The following is a 13,465-nucleotide window of genomic DNA, read 5'->3' as shown; positions in this document are numbered from 1 at the left end:
AAATATGCGATCGAATATGGAATCGAAATCATGAAGACTAAAGAGGACAAGCACGCAAAGCCACGCAGACTCATTGGAGGAAAATTTCAAGGTATATGAGCGAAAAGAATGAGCTTGAAGCCCTGGCTAAAGCCAGAGTGCGTTCTTTATTGGAATATTTATGGGGGCCTGGTACGAGACGAATTTTTATCGATCTGTTGTCTCGCGTCCGACAATATGCTTTCGGACCAATGCGATATATGTATACGGGGAGAAATGGCGATATTTATTCATAAGATTGAAGCATTCGAGCATATAAAGTCGACGGGATCACCGGCCAGGCTGTCGCATCACTCGACATTTACCGTCTTGATCGTTTGCTCCTGTGAGTACACCCCTTTCCACTGCAGACCATTCCAACACACGAAATACACATACCAAGTAAACAAAATGAAGAAGGCAAGTGTTATGGTGCGGTTCATAAAGAAAATGAATGTGGCTGAACTCTTATGGAAAAATTATTTTTAAAACAAAAAAAAAATGCACTCTCATCAGTGTCTATTTTTCGGTAGATCATCTCCCTCCAACCTGACCATCCCCAACTCACATCTGGAAGGCCTTTCCGTGGTGTTATTAAAAATTAAGACTGAGAATATTTGGTTGGAACGTTGCAAGTCACTGGCTTTGAGTGACTGTGTACCTTGAGGCCATCTCAACAGAGGTGGCTAGTGTAATTAAAAAATTATAGAGTCGGTTGTATCGTTGCTCGTTAGGCCCACGGGAGTGGCGCCCCGAGCTTTTTCACTTCACGGCGCCAGGAAATGAAAGAGGCGCCGTGTCCCATTGCTCTATCATTTTTTTTTTCTCTTTATCTAACCGACTCCAGTTTGATCTATGAGGATTCATGAAAAATTAAAGAAACAACCGGTCAACTAGACGAAAAATCCCATCCACATGAAACATTTTCCCCTTTCGCCATTGGATCGGTCACCACTGAATGGGGAAAAATCATAATGACAGAACCGATGAGGGCTCATCGAATATGCAAGACAGTCATCAAGTGGAAGAACGTTTTATTAAATGACAGGTTTCAATACTCGCCGCTAGTGGCAAGTTGAAAAATAACAGAGGGAATCATAGTGAAGGAAAAAATATGGAATATGCGTGCTGCAAAGCCGCGACTACACACACACACACCAGCACGAGAACTTTAATACGCCCTGTGCATAAACCCGGGATAGATATTAAATCGACTTTGGATATAGAAAGGGGATGCGTATATTTTCGTCTTTTTCGCGCTGTACACGAAATGCAAAAAAGGGTCTGCATAAATTCATGACCGATAGTAGAAATCGCGCTTAATAACACTCAATGGCGGGCATGCAAACCGCTGCATGATACTTGACAATGATAATGGGGCTGGTGGATATTGAATTTTTCACCTGAAACACTTTTCGGTATATCAATCCAGGGGGGATGTCAGCTGGAGGAATTCAAAGACTATTGTTGATATTATTGACATATCAATAAATAATAAGAAAGTGGAAGTGGAAATATATTTCAAATTCACTGAAAGGAGAATAAAGTGGCTAAAAATGGGAAAGGTTCAGTAAATTTGGGTCGAAAAAATTATCACTTTATTTCAATTCTCGTTCTTATTGGCAAAAATCATAAATTTGACAGAAGTTGTTTAGTTCGAAAGATGTTAACGGCATTAATATGGATTGATGAGATAGGGGAGTTAATGTTGGACACTTTAAAAATATTAAATGACAAAAAAAACATGGGCGGTAATGATGCACAGCTGAAGGCCTATAATATCTGCGTCAATGCAGTAATGCAGTTTAGGGAGTTCCGTATGCATGAAGTTGGTTTGCGCAGGGAACAAATACCAAGCGCTCCGTTATATTAGCATTTAGTAATTACGTTATCGACCGGATCGGCCTGTACCTCTGGCATATCGCGCTTGTATCTACGTAACATCCTTCGCGCCTTTCCCGGCACGCGAGCAGCCATGGAACGACGATCGTATATCGTTTGGAGAAACCTCAACGAATCGTCCCAAGTTTTTATAGATTATTTTTTAAAGGGATGTTTATTTTATGATCGACTGACATCATCATGGAGGAATGAAGTCATTTTGGGCTTGATTTCAGACATTTTTGGAAAATGACAGAGATCCATCGCTAGATATGCTCTCAAGGAAAACGTGAACTTGTCTTTAATGAAGAGCAAAATAGTTATCACTTAAATTGAATTGGAAGTATAATTTTCATCCTTTTTCATTTGCAATCATAAAATTACATGAATATTATTAGTCAATTTTCCTATAGTGTCGGACATATATTTAACAATTGTGCGACAATCTACGTTTTCCTTTCCTCAAATTTTTATCCATAATTTCAGAGACACTTCTCACCTTGAGAGAGTTGAATTCTATCTCCAACTGACAAGTATTTTGTTAACAATTATTCACCCTGTAGCTAGACAAAGCTCAAGCATTCCTCCCCTCATCTGTGACTAAAGCGTAAAGCGTTCATTCTCTTTCGCCTGCTCATTACTTACCTCCCTAGCTCGCACATCTATTGGAGAATGCCCAGGGGGTAATAGAATTTTATGACTCGGTACCTGTTACCGAGGTTTACAATACTGTAGTACCAGTCCCAGACTGGTCCTTCACACCCGCGCGTTGTTTCCGGTCCATTGTCTCTCTTTCGAAAATCATAAAATTTCCTACCGAGGGCAAAGAAGAGCGAAAAATAATGATACCATTGCAAATAGTACCGGACCATATATTCCAGGTATGGCCAGAGGTGTTGGATAATAAATAATTTTTTTCCCATCGACAAGCAAGTATTTTGGCATTTTCTTCCCACCACCTCATTCAGGGCTCGGGGGATAAATATTTAGGAAAAATTACGCACAAATTCAACAAAATTTCCTGGCAATATTTAAATACTCGCTTTATTGCCCTCTTCACATTTCTTTCTCCTGACTTTGACAAACTTTTTCTCTGTGTGACGTTTTTTTTTCGAAATTATCAATGTTAAATTGAAAATTATGAGTTGAATGCAGTGCAGGGTCAAGGCTACGAACGCTTTTAGTCTTCCCCCTTGAGAAAAGCGTCACTGGAACATCCGTGGCGTGGTTATATACCAGCGTCTACGCGCATCTAAACTCGCACGCTGCTGATATACCTCTATCTTGGGATCAGTCACGTGTGTTGGTATCAACCGCGTGTGCGAGGGGGCCTTGTAGACTTGCTATACCAGAACCACAGTGAATGAAGGCGGGACGATCAATGACCTCCCACCTTTGTCCAGCTATTCAACATTATGAGTGAGAGAACTGATGTCTGGTTATGAGATTAGGAAATAAATTGGATGTAATCCCGACGATGTTTTCATCTGAGTTTTGTTGCACTGTCATTGGTATTCCAGATAGAATCAATTGTCGGACTGAGTTAATTATTTATTCGGAAAATTTATGCAACTTTCATTGACCGATAAATATTATTTATTTCGGAAAACCAAGTAAATGCTACTGAACGGTAAATAATACAAATAATTCCTTCTGCTCGCCTATGATTTCATTAAAAAATGTCATTGATTCACTTTACTTAGCGCTGGATAGTTGAGCTCAAAAGGATATAAATACTGATTAAATAAAGGCCGAAAGGGATGTTGGATACCTGTACTGATGGAATTAGGATTACACGCCTGGGGAATAATAATGCTATAAAGGCGTGACACAGGGCACACCATCCACCACGCGGGATGGACAATGGTCATTCGGTGGCGGGTGGTTGTATTGTCCTGTCAGTTTTGGCCTTTTCGCTCCCTAGACCCACTAACGTGTTATACCAAGGGCAGTATGCAGGTGCTTGTCTCTGTGTATAGTCGTTGATTCCCCTCTCTTCTTGTAGTTTTCCAAATACTACTTTGAGAGTCCATCCCCCTCATGTCCCTTCTGTACAAGTCAACTGACCACCCCAGTAGTTTTTGGCAACGCTCACTTTCTCGTCGAAATGATACCACTCTTCTCCCGCACTTCTCCGGACGGCACTTTCTTTCCTGGGAGTAAAATCATAGCTTTTGATATAACTTAGGGAAGAATTGAACATTATTAAAATTAAGACTTATGTGTGTGTGTGTGTGTGTTTTTTTTTTTGTTAAAGATCAGACGGAAGATTTTTTTTGTTTTATGTGAAGGCAGGAGAGATAATTCAATGGTTTAATTTCTCAGAAATTCCAGCTATTTTCCTTATTGCCGGGTTATTACAATCACATTTCCGATAACGAACATGTCTCTAAACGCTGCTCAGATACTGAATATGAACGTTAGTGCAGAAAACTTGAAACAGAATAATATTTGAATACAAGATTTTTTTTGAAAATCATTTTAATAAATATTAAACTAATTTGAATACCATCGGTTTTACCCCAGCTTTTTCCGACAATAAGTTTCGGGAATTCGTATTCTCAATGTTATTATTTTGTATTGTCGGCTGGGGTGAAAACTTTGACTTTTTCCTATAGTTAAAAATAAAATTTCGTGAATTTCTTAAGAGATAGTTAATATATATATGTATATATATATATATATAAATGGCATTCTTAATCACCGAACTTTATGTTCTCCATGTAAAATTTTTTCATATTTTCAAGAGGCTTACATAGTATTACAGTTACAAAAAAACTTCCCAAAAATTCTTCGTTCCCATAATTTTCGTAATCTGTTTTAAACTCTCTCTTTTTTCTCTTTCTCACTCACTCAGCTCAGTCATTAGGACCTTCTTAGTGTGTTATAAACACACGAGAGAAATTTCCAACGTATTCTCCATCCCACTCCCGATAATCTGGCGGAAACCGGAAAGAGCGCATGGTGGAATGAGACAGATGTTGATACCTTCCAGTGGAGGGACACAGAAAACATGATTTTTAGGTTCTCCACCGGCGCGTCCTCGGAGCCACTCTAATTACGGCTAATTTCGTTAATTACTGTTGGTAGGTACCCCTTGAAAGGGACCCACTCATTTCTCGTGCAGCCCCGACTAATTCGAGGGTCCAACATTGTGTCTAGACTTTAAACAACATTCGCGCCCGTCCCACGGCTGAATTAAACCACCAGAGCCCATAAAAAACTATAGTTTTTTACATTATCTCCTGTTTTCATGGCCTACCGTCACTAAGTCTAAAATGATTTTTGCATTTTTCGATATTTCGTGAGAAATTCATCACCCCTGAAATATAATATTACAAGATTACTGAAAATTGCATAAATATCCCGAGTGAAAACAAAGGTCCAATAAAAAGTACGAAATGTTCTATCATTTTTATTGGGTCTTCATTTACGCTGACGAATTACGGAACTTGTACGTAATTTTTACAGAATATTTCTCTCCATTTGTACGGATATAATATTTCATCTATCCCCCATGCCAATTTTTATTCCCTTTTTTTTTTATTGAACCATAAATAACATATTGTTCTTGCTAAAATCTTCCCCTTGAAATTTTCTACTTCCCTTCCTCTGGTTTTATTCCCCTTCTCATTCTCTTGGAAAATAATTTTTTACTCATTTGAAGTATTTTTCACGACTAAATGGCCGTCATTTGCTGAAGAAACCCCTAAACCATAAACACTAGCTGGTGCCCCCTGGGCCGAGCGTTTTGTCAAACTAGTACTAGCATCACATCAACTCAGGTAGTTTCTTCCCGAAACTCAGAGAGAATGTAAAAAAAGAAACGGAAGGAATATTCATCGGTGAGGAAAATTTTTCTCAAAGGCTTACACATCCCTCCATTTCCACCCCTGAAAAGGTCCGCCCATAAAAATCCTCAGGGGTATCCTTCGGTGTCCAAAGGACAATAGTATCCCTAAAACGCGATTCCCGAAAAACGAAGAAAACAGTGTGAGAGAAACGAAAGAACAACAATAATTTGAGTTTTTGAATGCACACGGAAGGTAGCACCTGCTATAAAGTACACCCCAGGAGAGATGAGCTCCCCTCACTCCCTCATCGAAGAGATCCATCGGCTTTTCCGTATACCTGATGTTCAGAGAACTTGGGAATTTGTCGCCTCGAGCGAGCCCCCGGTGTTCTGTTCATCGAAGTTTCTAGTTTGGATGAATATTCTTAAATTCATTATCAAATTCTGTTTTTTTTTTTTCCCTTCAACTCTTAACGGTCTCTAACGCTCGTTTGGACAGGTCGGTGGGGCTGGATAGGAGTACAATGGGCAGTTTTTGTGGATGATGAAGAGAGAGACTCAAACGAAAATGGAATCCCGTGGATTCTCATTGGGCGCCTTGCTGTCTGGTCCGTCCGGTTTCTCTCAATGCCCCAAAAGAAAATTCCTCCGGCCCAAATGAATCAGTTATTTCATTCCCGGTTTATTCTGACCACTTGTCCAATTATTTTTGTAAAATATGACGATAAAACTTGTCTCGAAATGCATAAATTTAAATCCCTATTGAAGAGTTTATTTTTAATAAAAATTGTCTCGAGCCGTGTTAAACAAAAATTTCTCGATCTTTATCAGTATTTCCGATGGAACGCAACTTTCATTGGGCTTTTCATTCTTACTCAATATTATGACTTTAATTTAATTTTCGATGGTCCCCTGAAAATTCAATCCGGTTATAAATCATTTCATCAGAATTTATTTCAATCTATTTCCCAACTATTTTCACTAAATACGGTGGTCAAACTTGTTTCAAAACTCATAAACTTAGAATACCAACTTCATTCAAATAAAAATTACGTCGAATTATGTTAAATAGCAGATGCATTAGGATTGTCAAGAGATTGGAACTTGGGAAACATAAGAGTGCTGGAAATTTTCACGTAGATTATTCGTTAGAAAGATTTCAAAATTTTTACTGAAATGACTACACGATATTTCAAAGATATTTAACTCAACTGAAATATGTATTGGGCGTCTGAGTTTGAATCTCTCAATTAATTAGAGTCTACTGTTCTCGACTATTTATTTACTCATTCACAAACAAACTTGTGAGAGAAAAAATCCATAATTAAAGAATACTATAATACTTGGTTAATTTCCAAATGAATAAATCAACTCCATAAAATTTTCTGGACTAAAGATTGCCTTAAGTATGCGCATGTTAAATTGAAGTTTCCCAAAGTTTCATAAAATTTTCTTAGCAGTGGAATGACCGCGAATGAGAACGCCGGTACGGTCACTCACACAGGCAACTTGACATAAACTTTCCACCCCTCCCTATTTTGCAATTCAGCCTTACCCCACGAAAAACTAACCATCACCTTCACCTGCCTCTCCATCTCATTCTTTGCAACATTGATATTTTTTTCATGCATCTAAAACTTGCATTTTTTTTGCAATTACGCATTCTAGGTATCGCGTGTACTATTCAAGAAGGGCATTTGAAATCCCTCAAATATCTAGCAGCTTGCTACGATTCCCTCGGACCTAACGCAACTTGTTCGTTGTACTTCACTGAGTAATAAAAATGAAGGAGAAAAAAAATGGGGGTTGAATAAAAAGAGGCGTCACCCTGAGTGCACGCAGGTACATGCGTACATGAGCGTGGATTTTTCCTCGAAAGTTGACGAGGCAGGTCGGGATCACAACATTACCAAAGGTCCGCTTTACTCCATATTCGTAACATATTGTCCATCTGGATTGAAACAACTGTCGATTGTAACATTGAGCATTGATCAGTCAACCGTGAAAATGGGGACACCGTAATTATACCTAACATATTTCGTGAATTAATTCTTTCAAATACACTAAAATATGGTTTAAAAAAAACATGGTGGAGTAGAAAAAAAAATTGCCATCATACATTTTTCCTGAAATTACTATATGTACAATTCGTCCTATCTTTTTTCGCCGCGTCAACTTCCTCACGGAAACCAATAATAGGCCACGAATCGCATCGGTCCCGTTGAGGCCCAAACCACGGCGAAAGGTGGGGATTCTCTACCTGGGTACTCGCACTCCATTCAGTTCCAAAAGCGATAGTTATTTTTACTCACTTCTACCTTCTGCCCTTCGTTCGTACATGTCTCCCCTTCAGCAACATCGTCGAAACTCAAACGACCCAGTGATGGCTCGACTTCCTCCCTCACCTCGCGCAACACGGGATTCCATGGGTTAGGCTAAGGTCCCGTTCTTCACTGCAAAATAATGGATATATTTTTTACTCTTATTTTATGTTTAAAACATTGTTGGATTACGGGGTCGTTGCTGTCTACTAAAAAATTGACAATTGCTTTGAGAAACCATTACGTCTTAAGAATATGAGTCACTTGTCATATTGTTAATTATTACAATAGCCCCCTCCCCAAATGGCAACAAAATCACTGAACTTTACAATTTTCTCTGTTATACTTGCCCCACTCCGAGCCACAAAATCGGTGAAAACCACCGGTTGAGAGATGTTGGACGTACGCATCGGGTAAGAATTACGAAGTACTCCGAAGACCCCATAAAACCAAACGGACAGACCAACTTGAAGAACATAGCCGTAACATTTTCAAATTTCCTTTTCTCTCTTTTTCCCCACTTCACATCAGCATCACGGGTTGGTTATGTTCAGCGTGTCCGTGGAATGAGGCTTTCCTCTTCCAACTGCCGTGAACACAAACATGAGTGAGAGAAAATATGTACTAGGATGCCATAACGCGTCTCCCAGCGTACAAAAGCAAACGCTGCAAAACTTACCTCCTATGAAACGTTCGGTAAGATCATTTGCATTTCAGAATATCTCGCGCGTCGATTTACAGCTCGTGCAATTCAACCGTCAGTTTGCTTCACGACTCATATGACTGCATAGTTAACTGAAGAATAAAAAAAAACAGCTCGGGAGAGGTTATACGTTTTTTCATATTTAAAATCAAACTCCAGAATTACAATAATTTACCACGCGCAGTTTTAACAGTCATTTTTCGTTATTGATGCTCCTCGGCGGTTTCATTGGGTTTCACTTTTCGGCATTTCCGATGCGCGGCATTTGTCGTGCGTCCAAAAAGGGGAGGAAAATGCTGAAATCTAGTGGACAATAGAGTGGGTGAAAATCTTTTCATCTCCTGTTTTTCTCCATTCCTTTCAATTCGGTTTTTTTTTTTTCATTCTATCTTTACTCCCCCCGTTGCTTCAGAGATGACAACGACCCAGTCATGAGTCGGCATCAGAAAACGGAAGAGGGCATCCAAAAACCGGGCGAGAGAGTCACTTTACGAGTTTCTCTCCTCCACCGGCTATGGGACACCTGGTCGAAGGCCATCCGCGTATATACCGGAATTCTGAAAGTGCAGTAAAACCCGTGACAGGGAGAGGGTCTCCAGCTCTCTCTCTCTCATACACACACATCTGTAACCCCCTAAAAGTGTCCGAGGGAGGGAGGAAGAGAGAGAGAGAGAGAGAGAGAGAGATTGCTTCTTTTATACCCGTTTCCAGCTCCATTCACGAAAACCTTGGAATTCATCCCCACTCCGGTCCTGGCTTTTGGTACAGAGTGCCTTGACCTAGCCTCTGGGTTTGACCACTGAGCGGTGAGGAAAAAATTCTCAAAACAATTCGGAGATTGGTAACGTTTTTCCGTAGACAAGAGGTCGCCAGTACATTGTGGTTGACATAGAGATAGAAATAGAAGGGACATCTGTCCGTTTTTCCTGAAGTCTGCGAGTTGAGTGAATGAAAAACAATTGTTGCGGAAAAAGTTTTCCCAGGTATGAGCATTTCAAAGGTAGAATTGAGTCACGATCCCGATGAGAGGGCCGAGGGGTGTATGACTGAGGTTTATTAAAAAAGGGAGTATACGGAATGTGGGGAGGCGGCGCGCCACCACCTCTCTACTACAGGAGAGATAAAGTTTTAAGGGAAACGCGTGTGCGTTTGACGGCTCTTGAAATGCTTTCGCCACAGTACATCTCCCCCTCCTTCACGCAAATAAAATAGTCGAAAACTGGAAGCAATTGGTGGAGGTATGAGTTATCGAATAGAAAAACATTGGGAAATTGCGGATTTTCAATGGAGAAAGGTCCAACTCTGTGGCGATATGTCCGGTGGGAGTATCTCGAGAGACGGAAAGATTACCGGCAAGATATCCTGCAAGTTCCGGTAGCGATGGGCTTTACGCGAAAAAAAATACCACCAGCGACCCCTAGTAGTTGGTGATGCTTCTCCCGCGCTCTCTGCCCATTCGTAGGGAGCCAGTGGATGTGAAAAAAAAGGGAGAAAGAACGGATAGAAACCGAAAAGTACGAGGAAAACTCCTCAACGAGGAGGGGGATTGTTGAGATGTGGATGCCCTACCACTCGGTCTTCTGTCTTTAGCGGGGTAAGGAGAATTCCCCAGCACCCGCTGAATCCTCACCGTCGAGTCGGCGTCTCGTATGGGTCTGGCAAGCACCGCCCATCGACACTCACTGACTCCACCCACTGGTCCCCACCGTTTCCTCATCCCTGCTCCGGTGTTACGGCGCATCGGGACACTAAGTGGGGGTAACTTAGTGAGAAAAGAGAGGTGGAAAGCTAGGCGCGGAGGGGCGGGGAGCCGGCAGTTCGGCAGCGCGACCCGACGTGGGCACTTCGCTGTCCGGCCTTTCTTCATTAAAATATATTCCGTACATACCCCCGACCGTTTGTCGTGTGGCCCCGCGATTTTAAATCCACAAAAGTAATCACGCGCGCGTCACAGGCCACCGGTGTTCTTCAGAACTGTTTTTTGCCAGATAACAAAAAAAATTAAAACGACGAATAAACGTTTGACTAGTTATTGTAATTAACTGTTAAATTAATGTCTTTATCGATTGACAAGAGTTATGACAAGAGTTATAACAACGCCTGTTTTTTTATAACAACGATAACAGTGCCATCGGGAATCTCAAGTTAACCGAGACTCGTGTTTTTAGAATTTTATTTTCAATTTTATTTAGTTGAAAATATTTAAATTTCAACGCTCTTCATCACTCTTGCATTTTGGGACGTAACTGTGAGGACTACGTCGACTAAGGAGGAAATCAAGGATCTTCTTTTTAAATTTGATAAGTGCGTGGTGATAAATTATTATTAGATCCATCATTGCAAGTGCAAATATTAAGATTCTATCGATTTCAAGGAAAAATTAACGTTCGACCAAAACCCAAGTGTGTGACTTTGCGAACGTCATTTAATTATTGCTGTGATCTGTCTACTGTATTATTTTCGATCACCGATTAATATTTTCAATTTCTTAATGATTAATAATTGGGGTGCTCCGACGTACTTGTTTCATTGTTCTCAAGTGATTTAATTGCCTGATCAAATCATTCCATATAATTAAATTTAATGAATAATCGACATCACCCCCTGCCTTCATCTTCTGGTTCCTATTTTACATAAATAATTATAATCGAGATCTTAATGATTTCAATCATCCCAGTGAATTTGAGATTTTTGTGAAACGTACCATTGTGACATGCACGGAACGTTCGCCTAATTTTTATCAACGGAAATTGGTGACGGTAATATTAACCGATCGAGGATTATATGAAAATACTCTATCCTCGATGCTCGGATAATCTCAACACGTCAAGGGACTGTGTTGCCTCTTGTGTTCCTTCTACTCCATTTGTAAACGTGCACAGTCATCCGTTGAGTGTGAAAAAACTCGAGGTGTGATAATTTGAAAAAGCAAAAAGGAAAAATCCAGAATAAGTTGTGATTAAATCAATTTAAAGAGTGCGATCGCTGACAACAAGGAAACTGGAAGCTTACGGGATATGAACCCAGGTATGTGAGGTGTTTGATGCCGTCAAAGTTTGTGCGCGATAATACTAAGTTATCTCCTTTCCACCGTGTAGAAAAATCAATTGCCCAAATGTGAAGGGCCGTACATGGAAAATATTCTGGAATGCAAAAAGCACGAGATGTTGTTATTAATGATCGCGTTCATCCACTGAATGACCCCAGCATCACGTACAACGAATCCCTCTCGAGAAAGACGGATATGAGTGTACCCGTGCCCTCGCGGAAGTCATGAAACGCGTGCGGCACGTCAGATTTTGATCTCAACGAGATAAGGAAAAACCGGTAGGCCTCTCTTTCACATTGACTGCGGCTCGCGTGGCACGTGATATCGTATATAACTCCGCATATAAGCGCAATTAAAAATCAACAACCAATAGATGTTTACAAACCTTTTCGCCAATGATCGGGGATCCCATAAATCGCCTATCTGGGGGAACAAAATCATTTGGAGAAAAAACAAAATTTAATAATACGCTCAAGTCTGTGACCAAGCTGAAATATTTCCAACCTAATGAGTTGAATTTTCCGTTGTTGAATATTTGCTTGCTCAATAACTTTCTTGTTATTTCCAAGACAAATGTCCATGTATGATAACGAGTCTTTTCAATATAACCATTTCTGTATCAATGTGGAACATAGACATGGACCCCGTGTCCCCGTTGGCCAATTAAAATCCTATTCACATTTAAACACAAAACCCCGTTGCTCTTCTCAACTTTTTTTTTTTTTTTTTTTTTTTCGTAATCACCTCCACTCCTTCCGAAAGCTAATTAGAACAACAAACTCAGTTTCGCCTCGTTGTGAAAAAACTTGGAGATGATTTCGTAACTCAGCTACGGTCTAATTGAGAAAATACATTGAATATGGCTAGTGCCGATACGGCTGAAGGTAAAATTAAAAAATATATCTGTTTAATCAACATTTTCCGCAGTATTATTTTTTGTCATTTCACGTGTTTTATTTTCTTCAATTGCAAATGATTGCGCTTTTCTGGGACAGCCTGTGGGAAGTTGGATTGTAAGAGACTCTCAGACACGCGCTACCGCGGGGGCAATGAATTTTATCTAGTGTGGATTTTTCCCCGAACACCACACGCGCTCAGAAAGAGATTCATCCGTCGGATGCTCGCGTTGAAGTCTCCCATAACACGCAATGTGCGTACATTTAATATTTTCGTTGCTCATTCCCTCAGCTATTATTACAATGTATTTTCTCGTGTATCATTGAACGAGTCACTCGGTTAGTGGCATTATTCGGGAACGAATGTACGCCACACGAGTCTTCTCTCCCTAGTCTGGAATATAATATTTATTTCCTGAGTATTCAAATCGAAGGACGTCGGCGCGTGGCCAGAACTTGAGAAATTTACGTTTAAGCATTAATTTAGGAGGGTTGAGTGGTAACACCAGCATGAAGGAATGGGAAAAATCAAAATTATGCATTCCTCTGTTGAGAGGAAGAGAAGAAAGGGGTGTGTTTAGCTTCGAGACGTGTGTGCGGTGCGTGTGCCAACTCTCAAAATGTTCTCTGTGTTGAGAGCGTGTGGCTTACATGTTTATGAATTATAAGTGGCAAAACCAAGCGTACTCTTTCTCTCTCTCTCTCTCTCTCTCTCTCTCTCTCTCTCTCTCTCTCTCTCTCACTGGCACACACACACACATAGTAGTTGCCTTATGTCAACATCCAATGCACTTTATTATCATA

The 13,465-nt window shown here is 40.3% G+C and overlaps 1 protein-coding gene and 1 long non-coding RNA gene across 11 annotated transcripts in view; one reads left to right on the top strand and one right to left on the bottom strand.

The window, feature by feature from the left end:
- The window catches only part of LOC135164638 (zinc finger homeobox protein 4), a 188,883-nt gene that overhangs the window by 82,425 nt on the left and 92,993 nt on the right, over positions 1-13,465 (top strand). For 6 of the 10 annotated variants that reach the window (XM_064125180.1, XM_064125173.1, XM_064125174.1 and 3 more), the window contains exon 1: positions 10,529-11,743. The exons of 3 other annotated variants lie outside the window; for them this stretch is intronic. The gene's annotated coding sequence lies outside the window, so the exon portion shown is untranslated. Of the gene's footprint in view, positions 1-10,528; positions 11,744-13,465 lie in introns of those variants that run through there. One more of the 10 variants, XM_064125179.1, reaches the window with a different exon arrangement.
- On the bottom strand, positions 2,816-9,268 carry LOC135164639 (uncharacterized). The gene is made up of 5 exons (XR_010299350.1): positions 8,892-9,268; positions 8,693-8,808; positions 8,364-8,599; positions 8,005-8,145; positions 2,816-4,052 (listed from the first exon to the last, which is right to left on the bottom strand). It is a non-coding gene; the product is annotated as an uncharacterized LOC135164639 (long non-coding RNA).

This window comes from Diachasmimorpha longicaudata, chromosome 7 (genome assembly GCF_034640455.1).
Source record: "Diachasmimorpha longicaudata isolate KC_UGA_2023 chromosome 7, iyDiaLong2, whole genome shotgun sequence".
In the NCBI taxonomy this organism is placed as follows: Eukaryota; Metazoa; Arthropoda; class Insecta; order Hymenoptera; family Braconidae; genus Diachasmimorpha; species Diachasmimorpha longicaudata.
Note: the sequence above shows the minus strand (reverse complement) of the source record. Positions and strands in the feature narration are given on the sequence as shown.